Genomic DNA, 24,259 nt, shown 5'->3' on the forward strand with positions numbered 1-24,259 from the left:
GACAGAAAAATAAAAAGTAAACAAGCTGAACAGGAGAGAGAAAAAAATAATTATACATGAAAGTAGACTTATGGAAATCAGTGACACTATCAAGCACAACAATATGAGCATTTTAAGGAATCCAGAATAAGAGAGAGAAAAGGGAACAGAAATTTTGTTTGAAAAAAATAACAGTGGAAAAACTTCCCAACTCTGAGGATGGAAATAGAAATCCAGATCCAGGAGGCACAGAGAGCCACCAACAAAATTAACCGATGGAGATCCATACCAGAACACATAGTAATTAAAATTGCAAAAGTTGTAATAATGAAAGAACTTAGAAAAGAAAACAGTTACATATAAGGGGAGCCCCATAAGGCAATTGGATGATTTTTCAGCAAAAATTTTGTGGGCCAGAAGAAAGTGGCATGATGTATGCAAAGTGCTGAAATTAAAAACAAAAAAACTTGCAACCAACAATACTCTATCCAGCAAAGTTATTCACAGTAGAAGGAGACATAAAGAGGTTCCCACACAAACTAAAGGAATTCATGACCACTAAACCAGCCTTATAAGAAATGTTCAAGGGGGGCACCTGGGTGGCTCAGTGGGTTAAAGCCTCTGCCTTCGGCTCAGGTCATGATCCCAGGGTTCTGGGATTGAGTCCCACATAGGGCTCTCTGCTCGGCAGGGAGCCTGCTTCCTCCTCTCTCTCTCTCTCTCTCTCTCTCTCTGCTTGCCTCTCTGCCTACTTGTGATCTCTCTCTGTCAAATAAATTAAATCTTAAAAAAAAAAAAAAAGAAAGAAAGAAATGTTCAAGGGGACTCTGAGTGGAAAGAGAAGACCACAGAAGAAAAGTAGGAAGCACAAAAACATTAAAATTAAATGTATCTATAAAAATCAGTGAAGGGATTCACAAAATAAAAGGATGTAAAGTTTCACACCATATACTAAAATGAGAGGGGTGGGGGGAGAGAAGCAAAGAATGGGTTTAAACTTAAGCAATCATCAACTTAATATACACTACTATATGCATAAAATGTGTATATAAACCTAATGGTAACCTCAAATCAAAAACCGGTTACAGATATGCAAAAAACAGAAAGGAGTCCAAGTATATCACTAAAGAAAGCCAGCAAGCAGTGAGAGAACAAAAAGAACAGGAGACTACAAACACAACCATAGAAGAAACAAAAAATGGCAACAAGTACATACTTATCAGTAATTACTTTGAATGTGAATGGACTATATGCTACAATCAAAAGATATAGAGTAAATGGGTAAAAAATCAAGACTCATCTATGAGCTGCCTACAAGACTCTTATATCAGACCTAAAGACACATGCATATCAAAAGTGCAGGGATGATAATTGACTCTCTCTGCTTGACTTATTTCACTCAGCATAATCTCTTCCAGTCCTGTCCATGTTGCTACAAAAGTTGGGTATTCATCCTTTCTGATGGAGGCATAATACTCCATAGTGTATATGGACCACATCTTCCTTATCCATTCGTCCATTGAAGGGCATCTTGGTTCTTTCCACAGTTTGGCGACCGTGGCCATTGCTGCTATAAATATTGGGGTACAGATGGCCCTTCTTTTCACTACCTCTGTATCTTTGGGGCAAATAGCATGGAGGACAAGGGGAGTTAGAGAGGAGAAGGGAGTTGAGGGAAATTGGAAGGGAAGGTGAACCATGAGAGACTATGGACTCTGAAAAACAATCTGAGGGTTTTGAAGGGGTGGGGGGTGGGAGGTTGGGGGAACCAGGTGGTGGGTATTGGAGAGGGCATGGATTGCATGGAGCACTGGGTGTGGTGCAAAAACAATGAATACTGTTATGCTGAAAATAAAAAAAATAAAAATAATAAAGTAAAAAAAAAAAAAGTGCAGGGATGGAAAAGCATTTGTCAAGCAAATGGAAGTGAAAAGAAAGCCAGGGTAGCAATACCTATATTGGTCAAAATAGACTTTAAAACAAAGACTGTGACAAGAGACAAAGAAAGACCCTACATAATCATTAAAGGGACAATCCAACAAAAAAGATACAACAATTGTAAATATTTATGCATCCAACATAGCAACATCCGAATACATAAAGCAACCAATAACAAACATAAAGGAAGTCATCAGCAGTAATACAGTAATAGTAAGGGAATTAACACCCAACTTAGCTCAATAGAAAGATCACCCATACAGAAAATCAACAGGGAAACAGTGGCTTTCAATGACACATTGGACCAGATAGGTCTAACTGACATATTAAGAAGATTCTATCCTAAAACAGCACAATACACATTCTTTTCAAATGCATTCTTCAAGATGTTCTCCAGGACAGATCACTTATTAGCCACAAAACAAATCTCAACAAGTTAAAAAATATTGAAGTCATATCATGCATCTTTTCTGACTAGAGTGCTGTGAACCAGAAGTCAACTTCAAGAAAACATCTAGAAAGAACACAAATATATGAGGGTTAAATCACATGCTACTAAACAATTAATGGGTCCATTGAGAAATCAGATAGGAAATTTAAAAAATATATGGAGACAAATGAACATGAAAATACAATGTCCCAAATCTTTGGGATGCAGCAAAGCTGTCCCTGGAAGGAAGTTTATAGCAATATAAGCCTACCTCAAGAAGTAAGAAAAATCTCCAACAATGTAACCTTACACCCAAAGGAGCTAGAAAAAGTAGAAATATTTAAAACCCACAACTAGTAGAAGAAAGGAAATAATAAATATTAGGGCAGAAATAAATGAAATAGAAATTAAAAGAATAGAGCAGATCAATGAAACCAAGAGCTGTTTTTTTGTTTTTCAGGTTTTTTTTTTTAGATCAACACAATTGATATATCTTTAGCCAGACTCATCAAGAAAAAGAGAGAGAACTCAAAAATCAGAAATAAAAGAGGAGAAATAACAACTAACACCTCAGAAATACAATGGTTATAAAAGATTATGAAATAGTATATGCCCTCATATTGGCTAACTTAGGAAAAAATGGATAAATTCCTAGAAACATGTAACCTCCCAAAACTGAATCATGAAGAAATAGAATTTTTTTTTAAAGAGGCAAGTGTTTTTTTAAGATTTTTTATTTATTCATTTGACAGAGAGACAGCAAGAGCGGAAACACAAGCAGAAGGAGTGGGAGAGGGAGAAGCAGACTTCCTGCCCAGAAAGGAGCCTGATGTGGGGCTCAATCCCAGGACCCTGGGATCATGACCTGAGCTGAAGGCAGACACTTAATGACTGAGCCACCCAGGTGCCCCAGAAATAGAAAATTTGACCATATCAATTACCAGCAATTATGTTGAAACAATAATCAAAAAACTCCCAACAAACAAAAGTCCAAGACCCGAGGGTTTCACAGGTGAATTCTACCAAACAATTAAAGAAGAGTTCATACCTTTCTCCTCAAACTATCAAACAAAAGAAGAGGAAGGAAAGCTTCCAAACTCATTCCATGAGGCCAGCATTACCTGGATACCAAAACCAGATAAAGACACTACAAAGAACTGCAGGCCAATATCTCTGATGAACACAGATGCAAAAATCCTCAACAAAATATTAGCAAACTGAATCCAACAACACATTTAAAAAATCATTCACCATGGGGCACGTGGGTGGCTCAGTCATTAAGTGTCTGCCTTCACCTCAGGTCATGATCCCAGGGTTCTGGGATAGAGCCCTGCATTGGGCTCCCTTCTGGGCAGGAAGCCTGCTTCTCCCTCTCCCACTCCCCCTGCTTCTGTTCCCTCTCTCACTGTGTCTCTGTCAAATAAATAAAATCTTTTTAAAAAAATCATCACAATCAAGTGGGATTTATTTCTGGGATGCAAGGGTGGTACTAGAATTGAAAATTAATCAATGTGACACATTGCATCAATGAGAGACAGGATTAAAACCACACGATCATTTTGACAGATGCAGAAAAAGCATATGACAAAGCACAACATCTATTCATGATAACCCTCAACAAAGTAGGTTAGAGAGAACATATGTCTACATAATAAAGTACATCAATGAAAAGTCTACAGTAAACATCATCCATAGTGGCAAAAACCTGAGAGCTTTTCCCCTGAAATCAGGAACAAGACAAGACTGTCCACTCATACCATTTTTATTCAAAATAGTAGTGGAAGTCGTAGCCACAGCAATCAGACAAGGAAATGAAATAAAAGCATCCAAATTGCTAAGGAAGAAGTAAAACTGTCACTATTTGCACATGACATGATACTCTATATAAAAAAACAAAAAACGAGAATCCACCCCAAAACTATGAGAACTGATAAATGAATTCAGTAAGGTTGCGGGATACAAAATCAATAAACAGAAGTCCACTGCAGGGACACCTGGGTGGCTCAGTCATTTAACCATCTGCCTTCAGCTCAGGTCTGGATTCCAGGATCCTGCAATCAAGTCCCGAATTGGGCTCCAAGCTCAGCAGGGAGCCTGCTTCTTCTTCTGTCTGCTGCTACCTCTGCTTGTGTGCTCTCTCTTTCTCTGACAAATAAATAAATAAAATTTTTAAAAAGCCCATTGCATTTCTATATGCTAATAATAAAGTAGCACAAAGATAAATTAAGAAAACAATCCCATTTATAATTGCACAAAAATGAATAAAATACTTGGGGTGCCTGGGTGGCTCAGGAGGTTAAACATCTGACTTTGGTTTCAGCTCAGGTCATGATCTCAGGTTCATGAGATCCAGTCCTACACCGGGCTCCATGATCAGCATGCAATCTACTTGGGATTCTTTCCCTTTCTCTTCTCGTCTGACCCTGCCCCTTCTGTCTCTCTCTCCCAGATAGATAGATAGATAGATAAATATCTTTTTAAAAGAATAACACACTTAGGAATAAACTTAACCAAGGAGGTAAAAGACCTGTACTCTGAAAGCTATGAAACACTGATGAAAGAAATTGAAGATGACACAAATGGAAAGATACTCTATGCTCATGGACTGGGAGAACAAATATTGTTAAAATGGCCATACTACCCAAAGCAATCTACATATGTAATGCAATCCCTACCAAAATACCAACAGTGTATTTCATAGAACTAGAACAAATAATCCTAAAATACGGAACCACAAAAGACCTCAAATAGCCAAAGCAATCTTCTTTTTCAGGAGAATAAAATGGGAGGTATTACAATCCCAGATTTTAAGATATACTACAAATCTGTAGTTATCAAAACAGTATGGTACTGGTACAAAATAGACACAGAGTAATGGAACAGAATACAGTGTACAGATATAAATCCACAATTATGTGGTCAATTAATCTTCAACAAAGAGGGCAAAAATATGCAATGGGAAAAAGACAGCCTCTTCAACAAATGGTGCTGGGAAAACTGGACAGCTACATACAAAAGAATGAAACTGGATGACTTTCTTACACCATACAAAAATACACTCAAAATGGATTAAGGACCTAAATGTGACACCCCAAGTTATAAAAATCCTAGAAGAAAGCAGAGGCAGTAAGTTTTCGTGACATTGGTCATAGCAACATTCTTCTAGATATGTCTTCTGAGGCAAAGGAAACCAAAGCGTAAATCAACTATTGGGACCACATCAAAAATAAGATGCTTCTGCACAGCAAAGGAAACAGTCAATAAAACTAAAAGATAATCTAATGAATGGGAGGAAATATTTGCAAATGACATATCCAGTAGAGGGTTAATATCCAAAAAATATAAAACACTAATACAACTCAACACCAAAAATCCCAAATAATCCAATTAAAAAATGGGCAAAAGACATAAACAAGTATTTATCCAGAGAAGACATCCAGACGGCCAACAGACACATGAAAAAATGTTCAACATCATTCATCATCAGGGAAATGAAAATCAAAACCACAATGAGATAACAGCTCACACCTGTGAAAATGGCTAAAATTAAAAACATAAGAAACAACAAGTGTTGATGAGGATGTGGAGAAAAGGATGATTTCATTCATATATAGAATTTAAGAGACAAAATGAACAATGGAAAAAAAAAGACAAACCAAAAAAAGAGATTCTTAACTATAGAGAACAAACTGATGTCTACCAGAAAGGAGGTGGGTGGGGAGGGATGAAATAGGTAAGGGGGATTAAGAGTACACTTGCTGATGATGAACATGGAATAATGTACAGAATCACCATCTTGTACACCTGAAACAAATATAACACTCCATGATAGCTACACTGCAGTTAAAATTAAAAAAAAAAAAAATCAACCCCCTCAAAGAATGTATTAGCCTTACTCCTCATTACCTGTTAACACAGAAAGATACCTCATTTTGCAATCATCACGCAGGTCAAGATCCTGACCTGACATCAGTATTAGCTATTTCTGCGTGACAAGCCACTATTTTTTTTAAATTAACATATGATGTATTATTTGTTTCAGGGCTACCGTCTGTGAATCATCAATCTTGCACAATTCACAGCACTCCCCATAGCACATACCCTCCCCAGTGTCCATCACCCAGCCACCCCATCCCTCCCACCCCCCTTCACTCCAGCAACCCTCAGTTTGTTTCCTGAGATTAAGAGTCTCTTACTGTTTGTCTCCCTCCCTCCTGATCCCATCTTATTTCATTTTTCCCTCCCTTCTCCCCAAGATCCCCCACCATGCCTTTCAAATTCCGCCTATCAGATCATATGATAATTGTCTTTCTCTTACTGACTTATATCTTTTAGCATAATACCCTTTAGTTCCATCCACATCATTGCAAATGGCAAGATTTCTTTTCTTTTTTTCTTTTTTTTTGATAAGCCACTATTTTTTTTTTTTTTTAAGAGGGAAGGAAGGAGGGGCAAAGGGAGAAGGGGAAAGAATCTGAAGCAGACTCCACTCCCAGTGTGGAGCCCAACACAGGGCTCGATTGCACGACTCAGATCATGACCTGAGCCAAAATCAAGAGTCCAATGCTTAACTGACCGAGCCACCCAGGTGCCCTATAACAAGCCACTTTCCAATTCAGTGGCTTAATGGGATCAAAAGACCCCAGGTGTTCTTTGCAAGAACGGTTTCCAGAAAGATGTGGCAAAAGATGGATTACAGAGAATGAAGACTAATTGGTGATGAGGCTGACTTGCAGGCAGTGAAGCCCCCGGTGAAGAGAGGACAGTAGAGTAGCTGGACAGGGAAGCAAGACTGAAGAAAGGGTATGGTTGGTTGGTTGGTTGGCTAATTTTGTTTTAGCAAACTAAGAAAGGCTTCAGCGCATAATGCATCAGAGAAGATGCTAATCTGGAGATTGCAACTGGAGATACAGAAGAGGTCAGTATAGTGATGTGGTGGGAAGGTGGAAAGAGTAAGAACTGAGTACACAACCGAAGAACTTAACCTCCGAACCCAGAAGAGATGCGGCTTCATTCTGGGACAACAGGTAGGAAGATAGTGATGGGTGCAGGTGTTGCTGAGTGTGGGAATGGAGGAGAGGGTTTGGAGGGGCCTCTGTTCTCTCTGTGAAAGAAGGCATGGACCATCTTCAGGGATTGAAAGGCCTGGTGCCTGATTTGGAGGTTGGGGAGAGAAGACAGGGATTAGAAAAACTGAGCAGCGTCTGTGGAGATGCCTTTCAGCAATAAGCAATTTTCTCTAGCAAAGATGGGACCCAAGGAGCAGTTTCAAGAAAGTGAATGAAAGGACTTAATGAGGATTTGACATCACAGGAGGAGACCCCAAGAAGGAGAACAGAGTCTCCTCCAGAATATGCAAGAAGTAGTTAGAGGCACTTAGTGAAGATAACTATAAAGAGATGGGACATGGAGCATCTGGGTGGCTCAGTGGGTTAAAGCCTCTGCTTTCCGCCCAGGTCATGATCTCAAAGTCCTGGGATCGAGCCCTGCATCGGGCTCTCTGCTCAGCGGGGAGCCTGTTTCCTCCTCTCTCTCTGCCTGCCTCTCTGCCTACTTGTGATCTCTGTCAAATAAATAAAATCTTTAAAAAAAAAATGGGACATGATTTTGGATTTTGTATCCAAGGCCTATAAAGTGGGAGCTAGAGTAAGGGCCACGAGATTCAGGCTTCTCTGTCAATAGCAAACACTGACTAAGCACAAACTAGGTTTCCAGAACAGGGCTAAGTCTCTTATAAGGATAATTTCATTTAGTTATCGCAATAGTCCTGTACAGGATATTGTTATTTTCATTTTACAGATAGGGAAACTGAGCTTTAGAAAGGTTAGCTTCTCCAGGCCACTATGGCAGATTTTTATTTTAGAAAACTGTCTGCAGCCTTGTCTCCTGTCCTCCCACTGTGACCTTCCCACTCCCCTGTCAAAGGGCAGAGGCCGATTCTCTACTCTTGGGGTCATGACTGCTTATATTAGCACAATATGGCTGAAGGACTCTGTGTGGCTTCCAAGGCTTCGCTATAAAATGCCCTGCATCTACCACCTGCTTCCACTGGAACATTCTTCTGGCAGAAGACAACCACCATGTGAGAATGATGCCATCCCACAGGCTGTCATGTGGAACTATCACCTGAATGTGACTGAACTCACCGCTGACAGTCAACACCAACGCTATCCATCTAAGTGAGCCATCTTGCTCTCATATCTCATTCAGTCTAGTCAATCTTTCAGAGGTGGTGGCCCCAGCCGGTATCTGACTGTGAATCCATGAGAGGCCCTTCCTGAAGTTCTGACCCACAAAATCAGTAACGAAATGAAATGGCTGTTGCTTTACAACCACTGAGGGACTGGTACTTTGTTATGCAGCGACTACAGTCAGAATAGCCTGACAACATCACAGAGAAACAGCGGTAGGACTCCAGGGCGGTTTTGGCACACTCTGGAGCCTAGCTCTTAACTCATTCCCTTTGATACTCACCTCCACCTAGCACAGTTTCTACCTCAGAGCACAGGCCAATCAAATATTTTACCTACTTCTTAGGTAGATGCCTTCTTTTCACCGGTTTTCTCTCTTTTACTTCCTAGCAGATTTACATCATATAATAGGTCACTGTTCAATAATGCCAAAACACAGCAATGGTGAGCAAAAACTTTATCACATTATTGCCAAGTAAATCTTCAATACAAGCCGGTATTGATCAATTCAGGAGGGTTGAAAGTTTAAACTTGTACAGAATATGGATCTTAAACTCTTTAGTGCTTTCTTTTCAGTATTACTGACTTTCTCAACAATATGATATCTTCTTGAATGTTCTAACCATCCTGAAAACACCTGGATCCACCCTCAGCAGAACATGCAAGGAATCATGAAACAAATTAAATGTCAAGCAGAGATGAGTCAATGCGCCCTGGGTTTTATTAGCACCATGCAGTGAAGTCACAAATCTTGCCTGAGTTGAAATCTAAGCCCCACCAAGATCACGGGTCCTGTGCTCGGATCTGTTTTCCTTTTGAATTCTAAATGGCTGAGTTGTTACTACTGAACTAAGACAACAAAGCTGCCCTTCAGTCAACAATGCCCATTTTAAATATCATGTGGTCAGAATCTCTGTTTGTGCTCTCACTCCCTTGCCACTAGGGTCTAAATTGGGCAGCTTATCTTCATATCAAAAGGGAGCAGGCTGTCCATCCCCTTCATTACTATTTCATTACTAGATTTTTTTTTTTAAAGATTTTATTCATTTTTTTTGACAGATCACAAGTAGGCAGAGAGGCAGGCAGAGAGAGAGGAGGAAGCAGGCTCCCCACTGAGCAGAGAGCCCCATACGGGGCTCGATCCCAGGACCCTGGGATCATGACCTGAACCAAAGGCAGAGGCTTACCCCACTGAGCCACCCAGGCACCCCTCATTACTAGATTTCTTATCTACTATTTCTGAGCTCTGTCGCCACTCTTGACATGAGTGATCGGCACAATCTTCACAGAAGGCCCCTTTAACACCATGTGGTGGTGTCACTCAGCCTTGCCCGAGGAATGATGCTGTGTTTTCTTGGGTGTTAACCACACTCAAGGAGTCAAGGGTTTGGAGCCCACCTGAGCCACCTGAGACCAGGGTAATGGCTTTATGGTGCCAGCAGTGACATCAAGCTCTTCCTCGCCCTCCTCCTAAATCCTGGTTTCTCTTTTTCTCTTCTCCAGTTTGTCCCCTGCTTTCCTGTGCCTCCTAACCACAGACTCACACACAGGCTGGAGAGCAGGGAGATACTATTGTGAAATAGCAAACATACATCAGTTGATAATCATAAGCAGAACAGTCCCCGGGAACAGTCAGAAGCTATCGCAAAGCTCATGTTTCATTATCTGATGTTTATTACTTCGCCAACTGAAGATCTGGGGACAGAATATCACAAAAAATGTGAGCTCTGGAGGTTAGTTCGGGTTTATCTATTTTACTACTGATAAGGTCAGTCTTATTTTGCTTCCAGGGCTGCAAAGATGTCCTTGGGTCCTGGAAACCAGGTTTCCTATTTCAGGAATTTTCGGCTTTAGGTAGAATAGGATGGAGAGGCTCTGGAATCGGACGGCTAAGGTTTGATTTCTGCTCTGTTGTCACTGACTGTTACATGGACAGATTCCTTAAGGCAGGCAAATGTTCAACTATCCTGATTCTCCTTCAATAAAATGGAAGTACCACAAGAGCATAAACTTTTCTTTTCACCACCCCTAGCACCTAAAACATTGTCTGGAACATAGGGCCTGGGAACCTAGCAGTTACTGGACCAGTAAATTTCCATGTAAACACGCAAACAATGTCTGCTCTATTGTTTTTGTTCATCTAATTATCCACAATGCCGAGAACACATCTTTTTGTTTCCCACAGCACCTAACCCAGGGTTTTGTGGTATCCATCGACATTTATGAATATGAATGCATTTGGATTGGAGCCCATCACTACATAATTGAAGCGTCTTTCAGTTCCTTCCTGGTGGACAGCAGAGGGGTTACAGGACTCAAGAGAAAGGATGCCTCCAGCTCTTTTCGCCTTGCATTGTGCCCCTGTACAGTAGCCCTTGAACATTTTTTTCTCCCCAAATATCCTGCTTAACCTTCAAAAATCAACAAAATGGATCCCTAGATGATGAACATCTTTTATAACAACCAGGCACTAATCCCAGATTCTAATCCTGATTCCTGTGTGGCTGACCTTCACAACCTCAGCATGTCGCATCCCCTCATGGAACTGTGCTGGGCTCTGCTCACTGTAAGGAAGAACCCTTCTTCACAGGGACACTGTGGGACAGATGAGAGAGGGAGTGTGAAAGCACTGTGAAAAGAATGACGTAAGTGGCTGTGCTGAATTTTTTTAAATTAAGAAACCAGAGACTCATTTTTCTAGGAGATTTAGGGTAAAGAGTCATGACAAGGCATCACACGTCAGTTTTTTAAGGATTGTGCTACAAAGACCTCAACAGAGACATTTCTACTACTATGACACGATTTTAAAAATCATGTTTTATTTAGTAGGTGTTCCTGCAATCATTCCGCAAATACCTATGGAGCCCTTTCATTATGTCAAGTACTGTTTTAAGCACAGAGAAAATGTCAGGGAAGAAAACCCCTGACTAGGTTAGTTGACGTTCTGTTGGTAGATCCAGATGTGTAAGTAGATAGTTACCTCATTGGTACATAGAATGAGAGAAAAAGGAAGAGAGTTCAACCATAGAAGCCTAGAGAAAGACCCTCCTGGAGCGGGGGAGGTGGTGTTCCTGATGAGATTAGGAAGTAATACCTGAGCTGTGCCTTAAAGAGCAAGTCAACACTCAGCAAACCTGAATGAATGGCTGATGCTTCTCCTGCTCCCCTTGATAAACCAATTCCTGGAGGGCAGAGTCCAGCGAGTGAGTGAGGAAGGGAGGAAGAGGTTTCACGGAGACATTATCCGCATTCAGCTTTGAGAATGCCGAGTAGGAGGCTGAAGTGGGGGAAAGGCAGCAGCAGAAGGACTCAGGCATCATCAGGTCACGGGAGACTTTGTTTCCTTCATGGAGGAACTTGGGCGTATCCCGCTGGATATGCTGCGTCATCCTTAGTTCAGATGCATCACTCTGGTGGGTACTTCCTCTTGGCAGTCCTTTCAGCGACTGCAAACAAACTTGACATTCCCATGTTCTCTGTGCCCCATTCTCAGTCCCACTCCCCATGGTCTTCTGGAAATAATGACCCAAAGTCAGTCCACACAAGGGAGTTTTCTTATGATCTTGGCATATTTTCTCTATGGGACCTGGACTGGGCTCCAAGTTATAACCAGCCTTTCTCCCAGGGTTACTTTCATGCTGGGTAAGAACACATGCTATCTGTCACAGCCACTGCTATTTAACTCCAAGATACATTCAACAGACTGAGAATTGGTGGGGGCAGGAGGTCCAGGTGCAGGTGGTCAAAAGGTACAAACTTAAAATTATAAATAAGTCCTGGGATGTAATGTACACAAGGAAAACAAGTGCAAAACATCTTGCTAGAGGCTGACAGGACCAGAAAAATACCATCAGTCTCAAACTAGTCAGTACCCTAGAGAGACTCATAATGGAGAATGTTAAATACATCATTACCTTTGACAATAAGTGAGCTTTGATTGATAAGCAGGTTTTGCTTAGAGAAATCCATGCACTCCTTACCAGTGCCTGCACCCCATATGCTCACTACTCTGGTCCTGTTTTACAACTCCTCTATGTCATATTACCAACTTATAACTTACAATGTGCTTTTATTCATCATGTCTTTTGATCATTGGATCTGGTGAAATATTAAATCTGCTATTATGAACCCCAGCTGATAAATGAGAATAGTGAGACATTCAGTGAAAGAACCAGTACTAACACCCAGTGCTTTTACAAAATACACAGAGCCAAGACTAGCTCTCCTTGACCTACCAAAGAGAGCTCATGGATTTCCTTTAGGATTCCTTAATTTCCTCTGAAGTGCATAAGAAATGCAAAGTGCTGGGCACCTGGGTGGCTCAGTCTTTTGCTAAGCATCTGCCTTGGGCTCGGGTCATGATCTCAGGGTTCTGGGATCCAGCCTGCTGGGAGGGGAATCTGCTTCTCCCTCTGCCCTTCCCCCCTGCTTGTGCCCATTCTCTCTCTCTCTCAAGTAAATAAATAATCTTAAGAAAAAAAAAAAGGAGAAAGAAGTGCAAAGTGCCCCTACAGCAATGAATTCAATTTTAGAAACCATGAAGGGAAACCTCAGCCTGTCTTTATCAATGTTTTTGACTTCTAGAATCAGATCTACCCTCAACAATAAAGAAGCAAGGTGTGATCTCATGGACACAGGGACCTCAGTGCAGCCGTGCCTTCCACAAAATAGAACCAGAAAATCTTCAGACCTGGGGCATCTCTCTTCCATCCCCCTCCTTCCTCTTCCTATCCTTCTCCTACTCTTCCCTTCTCTCTTCTTCTGTTTCGTCATCACTTCCAAACCCTCATAACTTGGCTTGTACACAACTTAATTTGCCTTAACTCTAACTCCATATGATTTCAAAAGTCCCATGCTCAATACCAACTCACCTTGGTTTCTGATTATGTTAGTTGAAAATCTCAAGAGAATATAATTGGCCCAAATCACCAGCCTATGAATGAGCTATTCTTCAGTCAAATGATTATTCCTGGTTTAATCACCTGTGGCCAGAAAGAACAGTTTCTTGTGCTGTAAAAATGTCTGCCAAGCTTCAGTTTTTTGAGAAGGGCCTTTGGTGGGGGCAATGCCCCTCTATTTTTGACACAGGAGGATGTACTAACATGTAGAAGAATAACATGTCTTCTACACAGACTTAATTCTAACCATGTTTTTGCATGTTGAGATTTTGAAATTATCTACTAGAAAAAACATTAAGTATTGGTAAAATTCACATAACAAAATTATTTTAAAATATACAACTCAGTAGCGATGATTACATTCACAATGTTGCATGGTAAGCCCTTTGAAACCATGTAACATGCAGATCTTCCAATTTTCCAATTTTCTTTCTTCCTTAAAAGATTAAGTAATTGATACTTAGACTATTAGTAACAATCAAAATCAATTTGGCTATATTACTGGCTTGTTATGCAGGAACTCATGCCGTGGAAACTGTTCCAAATACAGTAGTAAACAGTGGGAATAGCTCCTCCCCTCCTTTTTCTTTTCTTTTCAGGAAAAATAGGAGGAAGAAAGGAGTATTTTGTTGTTAGAAAATGGCTTTCCTAAACAGCAACAACAACAAAAATACATGGCCAAAATCTTCTATTATACTTAGAATGACTACTCACCATGATACTCCAGCCAGAGTGGGTGTCCCTTTCTCCTGAAATGGCTCCCTGAGCAAAACACTGTGCTCACCTCTGCTATGAACTTTCCCCCAAAGATGGTGGCCATTGGTAGGTTGCATGAGAGATGCTTTACCTCTGGTGTTTGGATGGAATGGGGCCAATTGAGAGAGATTAGGAACTCATGGACAGAGGGATGGTTTCTGTCAACATAGGGATGCATGATGTTGTCATAGCCCTTAGTCTCCTCTAGGAAGAACTCGAAAATATAGGAGACCAAGTTTTTCTTGTCTTTAGCATGGATGGAAAAGAGGTAAGAATGGTTTTGCTGAGCTCTGTTGGGTACCCACTCAGTTCCTCTCTTGAAGGTAGCTTCAGAGTTCAAAGGATCTTGTGAGAGCATTAGCTCTGGATTTGCACAAAGTATGTTCACAGGCTTCATCACTTACCACCTGTTTGATTTGAGGTGAGTTATTTAACATCCCTGAGCCCCAGTTTTGTCCTCGATGCCTCTCTTGGTCTCACACTCCACCCCTAAGACTGATGCCAAGTTAGGTGAGAACTCTTCCACGCTGCTACATAAGAATGTAAAATACTGTAACTACTCCAGAAAGCAGTTTGACTGTTGCTTTAAAAGATAAACATACACCTATCATACAATCCAGACATTCCACTCCTAGATATTACTCATGAGAAATCAAACCACATGTCTATACATAGACTTGTACATGAAAGTTCAAAGCTTAATTTAGAATAACCCCAAACTGGAAACCACCTAAATGCCCACAAACGGATGGATGAGCAGATTGCAATATATCCATGCACTGGAAAACTACACAGCAATAAAAATACATGATCTATGGATACACACAACAGAACAGATGGATCACAAAATAACTATGATGATGGAAAGGAGACAGAACAAAGTAGATACTATATAAATTCCCATTTATAGACTATTTGACAACGTGCCAACAATTCCATAGCACCAGAGCATGGATCAATAGTCACTGGAGGCGAGGGTGTGGGCGCAAAGGAGGAAGAGGATAACAAAGACCATGATGAAACTTCTGGGAGTGATACTTAGTGTTCATTATCTTGTGATGAAGCTTTCATGGGTGTAATTTCAAAGCTTATCAAACTTGAAATATGTGTAGTTTACTGTGCATTTATCATTCCTCGATAAAGCTGTTTAAAACAAAGTCCATCTAGGGAGTTCAGGTAAGAGACCTCAGCTACTGATGCTCTTTGTAATCCGTTTAGAACTTAGTGTCTCTTAACCCCCACGACATAGTACAGTCACTGGGGAAGGTTAAAAATATTTATGCTTGAGCTCTCTCTGTAGAAACTTATTTACTGGGTTAGTATGTGACCATGGCATCAATATTTTTTATAACCTCCCCAAGTAATTCTAATGTGAACTAGAGGTTAAGACCCATGGCTGTAGAAAAAAAAAAAATATTGTCATTGAGCATATTTAAGGAGGAAACATGGGGACAACACACTGATCCAGGGATAGAAGCCCAGAGAGTCAAATAATAAGAAAACAGGCTTGGAAATAGAACAGGTAAAGCAGTCCAAGAAGCAATGGGGAGACAAAAAAGAAAGTGGAGCTTGGTACCATATGGGTGGAAGGCTGGCCTTGGCTCTGAGGATAGGAAGAACAATAGAAACTAAAGGGAATTTTTCTTGGTAGAGTTTTAGTGGTACAATAAACAATTGGCCCAGGGCAGGTAATATCAGTGTAGTTTGGGTATCCTTCTAAAACCTTAGCCATTTAGGAATTTCTAGATTCTTACTCCTCCAAAAGTGACCCATGGCCTGGCAGCATTAGCAACACTGAGGATATTGTTAGAAATGCAGAATCTCTGACCTTACCCCAAACCTATTAAATGAGATGCTGCATTTCAACCAGATCCCCAGGGGATTCATATGCTCAGTAAAACTTCATAAGCACTATTTTGATCCTAACAGAAAGACAACAAAGTATTAACTGATGAAGATAAATGTTCTCCTTTTTAAAAGGAGGTGTGTTTATGGCAGATGTAATCTTGGGCCAAGAGTCAGGGCTCTGCCATCTGGTTTCCACTCCTCCACAACCTTCTCTGTGGCCTTTCAATTTTTTTTTCAGCTGAAAATGACCTTCCATTCATTAACAAGTAGGAGTGTGGCTTCAACCCTCACTCCTTCAGGTTTGTGCTTTGAAGGAAAATAAAACAGGGGAAGAGGGATAGGGACTATACTACACAAGCTGCCCAGGGAGGCTTTACTGGCATTTGAGCAGATGGCTGAGGCAAGTGAGGGTTCAAGTCATAGAAATATCTGTTAATGAATGAAAGAGCATTTCAGGCTGGAAAAGTAGAGAAGGAGGAAAAATAATATAAAGGCACTTAGAGAAGGTTAAATAAATTATAATCAATTCATTTACTTGAATACTATGCAGACATTTAAAAAGATGATGTCTATTACTACTTGGGAGCATGGAAAGATTTCCTTAATATTTCTCAAATTACTATAAGTGTATGGTTTATATTATTGATATAAATGTGTGTGAACACTTTTAGGGAAGCTGATGGAGTGGGAGGATCCTAAGTCAACCTTGTCTCACAAATATATCTAGATAACACCCATATCAGCATAAATAACCCAGAAAACAACTGGAAGACTGGCAGAACACACTCTCCACAGCTAAATGTAGAGAGGCAACAGTGAAAAAGGAAGGAAGGGCAAAGCCGTGGTCAAAAACCAAACTGGCCTGAGAGATGTCCTCAGGAGAGAAGAACACTGAAGGCATGGAGAAGCAACCCCACACCAGACACATCAGACATCCCAGGTATGGAGGTGAATGGGAGGATGAATCCCCAGAACTTTACAAATTCTTACAATCAGTGGAGCTTAACACCTAGAACTTTAAAAATCAGCAGTCTTGGGATGCCTGGGTGGCTCAGTTGGTTGGACGACTGCCTTCGGCTCAGGTCATGATCCTGGAGTCCCCGGATCGAGTCCCGCATCAGGCTCCCAGCTCCATGGGGAGTCTGCTTCTCTCTCTGACCTTCTCCTTGCTCATGCTCTCTCTCTCAAATAAATAAATAAAATCTTTAAAAAAAAATCAGCAGTCTTGGCTCTGGAAGACTTGACCACCCCATCCTAAAGAAACAACACAACCAAAAGCCTGTAGAGATACAGCAGCATAGAAACAGTTTGAAAAATGCCTGGGGTATAGGGGAAAGAGACTTATTTACTGATCTCTGAGCATGTGCTAGAAGAGAATGTATCCTTAGGAGACTTCTCTAAGAACAAAATTGCTGTGGGGTGTCCCTTCCTTCTCCTACCCTCCAGCCTAGATACACTGACATCTTGGAAAACAGTGCAGTGGGAACACTCTCCACCTAACCTGCTAATGGCATGCCCCACCACCGTGCTCTTCTGTGAACCCACCCTCTCCAACCCAACCTCAGCAGAAGTTTTCCAAAGTTTTCCACAGCAGAGTGCTGTGAATGTTGCTGGCACTGCAACCCTACATCTGTGTTCTTCTGTAGACCCACCCCCTTCCAACCCACACAAAGCAGCAATACAAGCCTGGCAGTGTGCAAGCAACACCAGCAGGGACCAACACCATCCGAAGTGACTCCAGCCCAGGGAAATGGGAAGATAACCTTGCACAACAAACCAACTTTGGCCCCAGTAGTGGGCTGGGGCCAGACATCTGATCTGACCGCAAGCCTTGCCTTCCAATAGCAACTTCTCAGTGGACAACACAGGAAAACTACCCTGTGGTTTGGTGCTACTGAAGCTCTGACAAACACCTGGTCTGATCCAACTCAAGCCCAAGGCAGCCCCAGACAGACCAATTAACAACACAGAGACCAAACCCTGCCCATGAAGGTAAAGAGCCATTGTAGATAACTGGGCTGAAAGCAAAAGCAGCTCAGCCACAACAGTAGGGTGCATGCAACATACATAGGAGACACTGCTGAAGTGCCAGGTTCTGGCTGATGGGGGACATGGCAAAATGTTCAAGAGAACTCTGAGTGGAAAGGGAAGACCACAGAAGTAAGAAAAGTAGGAAGCACAAAAACATTAAAATTAAGTATATCTATAAAAATCAGTGAAGGGATTCACAAAATAAAAGGATGTAAAGTTTCACACCATATACTAAAATGAGAGGGGTGGGGGGAGAGAAGAAAAGAATGGGTTTAAACATAAGCAACCATCAACTTAATATATACTACTATATGCATAAAATGTTGTATATAAACCTAGTGGTAACCACAAATCAAAAACCGGTTACAGATATGCAAAACAAAACAAAAACAGAAAAAAAACCAGAAAGGAGTCCAAGTATATCACTAAAGAAAGCCATCAAGCAGTGAGAGAAGAGAACAAAAGGAACAGAGAAGAACTACAAACACAACCATAAAACAAGAAACAAAATGGCAACAAGTAAATACCTATCAGTAATTACTTTGAATGTGAATGGACTATATGCTACAATCAAAAGATATAGACTGAATGGGTAAAAAAGCAATACTCCCCTATGAGCTGCCTACAAGACACTTATATGAGACCTAAAGGCACATGCATTTCAAAAGTGCAGGGATGGAAAAGCATTTGTCAAGCAAATGGAAGTGAAAAGAAAGCCAGAGTAGAAATACCAACATTGGACAAAATAGACTTAAAACAAAGACTGTGACAAAAGACAAAGAAGGATCCTACATAATCATTAGGGGGCAATCCAACAAAAAAGATATAACAATTGTAAATATTTATGCATCCAACATAGCAACATCCAAATACATAAAGCAACTAATAATAAACATAAAAGAAGTCATCAGCAGTAATACAGTAATAGTAAGGGAATTTAATACCCAACTTACATTAATGGATAGATCATCCATACAGAAAATCAACAAGAAAGCAATGGTTTTCAATGACATATTGGATCAGATGAGTCTAACAGATCTATTCAGAATATTCTATCCTAAAACAGCACAATACACACTCTTTTCAAGTGCACATGGAACATTCTCCAGAAGAGATCACTTGTTAGTCACAAAAACAAGTCTCAAATAAAAAAAAACAAACTGAAGTCTTACCATGCATATTTTCTGACCACAATGTTATGAAACTAGAAGTCAACTACAAGAAAACATCTGGAAAAAACACAAATGCACGTAGGCTAAATCACTACTAAACAATTAATGGGTGAACCAAGATATTAAAGAGGGAATAAAAAAAATACATGGAGACAAATGAACATGAAAATACAATGGTCCAAAATCTTTGGGATACAGCAAAGCTGTCCCAAGAGGGAAGTTTATAGCAATACAGGCCTACCTCAATAAGTAAAAAATCTCTAACAATGTACCCTTACACCCAAAGGAGCTAGAAAAAAGTAGAAAAATTAACAAGCTAAAACCTGGGGTGCCTGGCTGGCTCAGTCAAAAAGCATGTAACTTTTGACTTTACGGTCATGACTTTGAGCTCCATGTTGGGTGTAGAGATTACTTAAATGAATAAATAAACTAAAAAAAACAAACCCCTCCAAAACCGGAAGGAAATAATAAAGAATAATGTAGTAACAAAATAGAAACTTCCTGTGTCTTCACATGGTGGTGGGGGTGGAGTGGGGGGGCAAGCTCTCTGGTGTCTCTTCTTCTAAGAGCACTAATGTCATCATAAGGGCATCATCTCCCGATACCATCACACTGGGGGTTAGAAATTCAACATACAAATTGGGGGGGGGGGGCTACACAATTCAGTCCATAGCAAGAGTTAAGTGAGGACTTTTTATGGTTAACAAGTCTTGAGCAGGCTTAAATGCTGATGACAGGGGCCAACAGAGAAGGAAGAAAGAAGCTTCAGGAGAGAGGGAATAGTCATAGGAGGTAGGAGGAGAAAGGAAGTAGACAGAAACAAGGCCAGAGACAAGGGCAGACATGGTGCCAGCGGTGACAAGATAGGAGGGGCCAAGGGCATGTGCAGCTCCACGTGACTTTTCCCATAGAAGGTCAACTGGTTAAGAGAGCTCTCAACTAAGGACTTCTTATTTCCTTTTGAAGTAACATACAAGAATGCCTGCTGAGGGGCTGGCATTGCTTGAGGATAATGGAGAAGTTCTAAATAGAGTATGTAAAGCAGAAAGAGGGAGGAGTCAGGACATACTGGCAGAGTGCAGATGGTCAGGACAGTTTGTTCTACCAACTACGTGGTGCTCAGAGAGGTTTCTCCAGCATCATTCAGCATGTAGAGTGTGGATCAAGGAAGGAAGATGGTTGCCTTGATCTGGATCAAGACATCAACCATCTTCCTTCCTTGATCCAGAGCCGGTGACATGGTGGAAAGCAGGCATGTGAATGGGGAACATTCACTGGAAAGTTTCTGATGCGAGGGGCATACATTGAATTAGGGTCATGGAGATGGGAGCAGACTGAACTACTTCAGACCTACGTGAAGGGAATAATGACTGAGAGACCAGGAATGGGAGAATTTTGCAGTCTCTGAATGGCATGTCTTAATGCAAGATTTCGACACTGTCCAATATGGCAGCTTAGGAGAGAGTGGCTGAAGTGGAGTCATGGTAAAGATCCCAGAAATGGAGAAGACAAACACTGGAGAGTCAAGAGTCTACTGCTTTGTGCAACCATGTCCAGGAAGCAGCCTCTTTCCAAAATTCCGTTTTCATAAGGCTAATTGCCTTCTGGCAGGGCTACTCAGGCCACAACACTGATTCCCCAGAGAGTGTAAAAAAGCTGTCAGTCTCTCCTTCTCTTTTCACATATCAGTGCTTCACATTTGAAGCTCTTGGGACAGATAGAAAAAGGCGGAGGAAGCAAGAAACTGATAAAGAGGGGTCACACAAGCCACCGGAGGCACAGATTCCAGGTGACACTGACACTTACCTGATAATGTAACTCTTGTTCCTGGCTCCTAAGACCGAATGGGAATCTCTAATCTGTAACAACTGTGTTACAGAAGACTTCTGGGAAAATTCTCCTTTAGGGCTTTCTTTAGGGCCAGCACTGGCATCTAAGCATTTTTCCTTCACACAGGACAAGAAGGGATTAAGAGTTACTATAACTATTGGTCTCCAGCAAGAATTGCCAGAATTAGAAAATTCTCCAAGACTGTCCCACTCACTCACAGCAGGCATCACTAATAGATCGCAACACTTTTTACTGCAAATGTAAGATGTAGCTTTACAATTAAGGTGACAATAAAATTCATGGCCCATACTAGGACACTTTGGAGAGTGCAAGGGAATGTAACTGTGTTCCAAGCAGCCTATAGGCTACAAATCTCTAACTCTTTGCCTGTGCCTCGCTTGACTTACAGCTTAGAGCTTGAGTAACTACAGCTTCTCTGAGATTTCAACAGAACACTGACCCTCGGGAAACAGGGAGCCAGGTGTTTCACAGAAGATCAAGCTTAGCCACGCTAGGAAAAAACCTTCCCTGATGCCAGCAAACCGGCTTGAGACTGAGACTGCCTTCCCTGCATGGTGACCCTCCTTACTTCCCTGTGCTCCCTTTTTAAAAATCCCCTGCTTGGCCCAGGACTTTGGAGAAGGTCTTTGGACAGTAGTCCACCATCTTTTCAGGCTGCCAGCCTTCTGAATGGAGCAACTTTTTCTTTCCAACCAATCCCTGTCTCTCCAGTATTGGCTTTTGAGCAGCGAGTAGCTAAACTAGGGTTTGAGTAATAGATTTTGACGAACCAGCTGGAGGCCGTGCCCCCCCCCCCCAATATCCACCCTGTCCCCCACCCAGGTCTCCCTAGGAAGGAGCAATTGTCTGTGACAGCAACGCCAGGGCTTACCGGTCCTGAGCTGGAGGGAGCAGTTGTCCTCAGCAGCGCACCTCGACCTCGGCTGGTTTGGTGAGCTTGTGGGCTTGCTCTCTGGGAGTCAGCTGCTCTCCATTATCCTGCCCCCGGGAGTGATTTTAAGGATGGTCCGAAACAGCTGCTGATCCTTAGTTTTGTTTGGGGGAATCTCCTTTCTCCCCTCTGTTCTGCTGCCTCGGCTGCCTGCCTTCGCTTTTTGCGGGGGGACAGGAACCTGCACTGGGAAGAGCACTGGGCTCTGCAACTGGGCAAGTCCACTGCCGTGCGTGCTGGGAGTCGGGTTTTCCCGCCGTTTGGCTATTGAAGCTGTTTGGACCCTCCTGAGTCAATTTGTGGTACCACTAGTCAGGGAGATGACTCTAAAGTGACTTTGTACCAGCATCTCTTCTTAGGAAGGAGTCCGTTTATTTGAGAGATACCTGGTTGGTTTTGGTGTTTGTGTGAAAATGGGGGAGGAGGGACCTAGTTCAGTCCCCTCTCCGCTGGTTGGCGCACCTGCAGCTATAATCCCAGGACTAAAAAGATGGTGTTTTATTATTAACCCCACCTGGCCTGTGTATAATGGAAAAGCTGCACTCAAGATTACTGACATCGGACTGAATGAATTGAAGATGATTACAGTTTTTATGACTTGTTTGAAACATTGCTGTTTCTCTAATGTGTGCTCTTCCAGATTTAAGGAAACTTTTGCTCTTCAGATATCTATGACTTATAGAAATATGATAAATATCGCTTTGTGAAAAAACAAACATTTTTCTCTCTACCCGAACCTTCCAGAATTCATAAACCCTCCATGAATATTCTTTCTTTCATGGCAATTATAATTGTTTGCATAAGTTCAGTAAGAATCTGTTCTCTTTGTAACAGGACACCGTTGAAAACATTGGTTAGATTACCAAGGTTTTGACTGGAATGTCATATTTGAGAGAGACATGCATAGACTCAGATATGACCCGACAGCTTTAAGGGACTACGGTTGACTATGGTTGACTTTTTGGAGCCAATAGGGCCCCTTGGAAATGTTGGCTTGGTACCTTGCTTACATAGTTCCCAGCAGCCTTACCCAGTGAGTAAAGAATGTTACCTCTGGAATGTCAGGATATTTGGGGGACCTGGAGAAGAAGAACTCATCTAAATAAATAGGTATTACAAGCAAATCTGATGGCAAGTATTTGACTTGGCTTCTGGCCTTGAGAGACTATTAGAAGTTCTATCTGAAATTCCTTATAAAAAGTTCCAATGAAACAGATTTAAAAGAGTTTATATTATCAGTCACTATTCTTTCTGTGTTTGTGTAAATAATTAAGCCATGTTCATTAAAACTGGACTTGTTTTACAAACAAATTAGCTTAATTTGGCTATCTTTGATGGGAATGACAGTGATTTTAGAGAGAAAAATTGTCTTTCAGTAACACACCTTTGTGGATGTGAGATTCTAGTTCTGCTTGTCTTTAAATGTTTGTTGTTTGCCTAGGGTAGACAACTTGAGGTAAACTTCAGATTAATTGCCACAATAACTCATGTACAGACAACATTCATGCCTGTTATTCCGAGTGGATAATCAGAAGACCGCGTGGGCATCTGATTATTTGAACAGTTGGACAATGGGGGGCACTTGCTCATTAGAAGTTCTTACCACTCCCTTCTCAGTCCACAATAAGTCCAAAGTGGACCACTGGACTAGCTCTTTCAAATTATTCACCTGTGTCAGGAGGGACCTCCCTGGGGAAATACCAGATGGAGATGACCATTTCTTGGGTATACTTTGCTCCCAGTGGGAAGTTGCCATTCATCAACATGTGGCATGAAATTTGTCTAAATCCTTAATTCTCATTGCTAATGAAACCGCTAACTTCCTCACCAACCTACAGAAATTTCTGGACTTCTTGGCTAAAGTGCTAAGTAGACCACAGAGTAGCCTTAGACTATGTTTTAGCTGAACAAGGAGGTATATCTGTGGTAGCCAACTCCTCTTGCTCTACTTATATTAACACCACCATGCAGGTTGTAACTAGTGTAGAATTCAACAGAAGCCACTTAGTTGCAGCAAACCCTACAACAGCCCATCCTTCTGTATCAAGGGGGTTGGAATTGGTTTGCTGGCCTATTTTCTTGGATACTCTCTAGCATCAGATCTATTTTAGGAGGGATGACAAAAATGGGCCTACAGTATTACTGATACTGAAATATACTTAGGGCCAAGACTAATAATGTTAGGTACCATTACATGATGCAAGAAGGGGTCCAAAGTTTTAAATACAGAACTA

General features: G+C 41.3%; 1 long non-coding RNA gene across 1 annotated transcript; it reads left to right on the top strand.

Annotated features, from left to right (window-relative positions):
• Window positions 1-969: 969 nt before the first annotated feature.
• Window positions 970-18,435, top strand: LOC125092946 (uncharacterized). The gene is made up of 3 exons (XR_007125117.1): window positions 970-1,023; window positions 7,271-7,274; window positions 18,411-18,435. It is a non-coding gene; the product is annotated as an uncharacterized LOC125092946 (long non-coding RNA).
• Window positions 18,436-24,259: the final 5,824 nt, after the last annotated feature.

This window comes from Lutra lutra, chromosome 1 (genome assembly GCF_902655055.1).
Source record: "Lutra lutra chromosome 1, mLutLut1.2, whole genome shotgun sequence".
NCBI classification, from domain to species: Eukaryota; Metazoa; Chordata; class Mammalia; order Carnivora; family Mustelidae; genus Lutra; species Lutra lutra.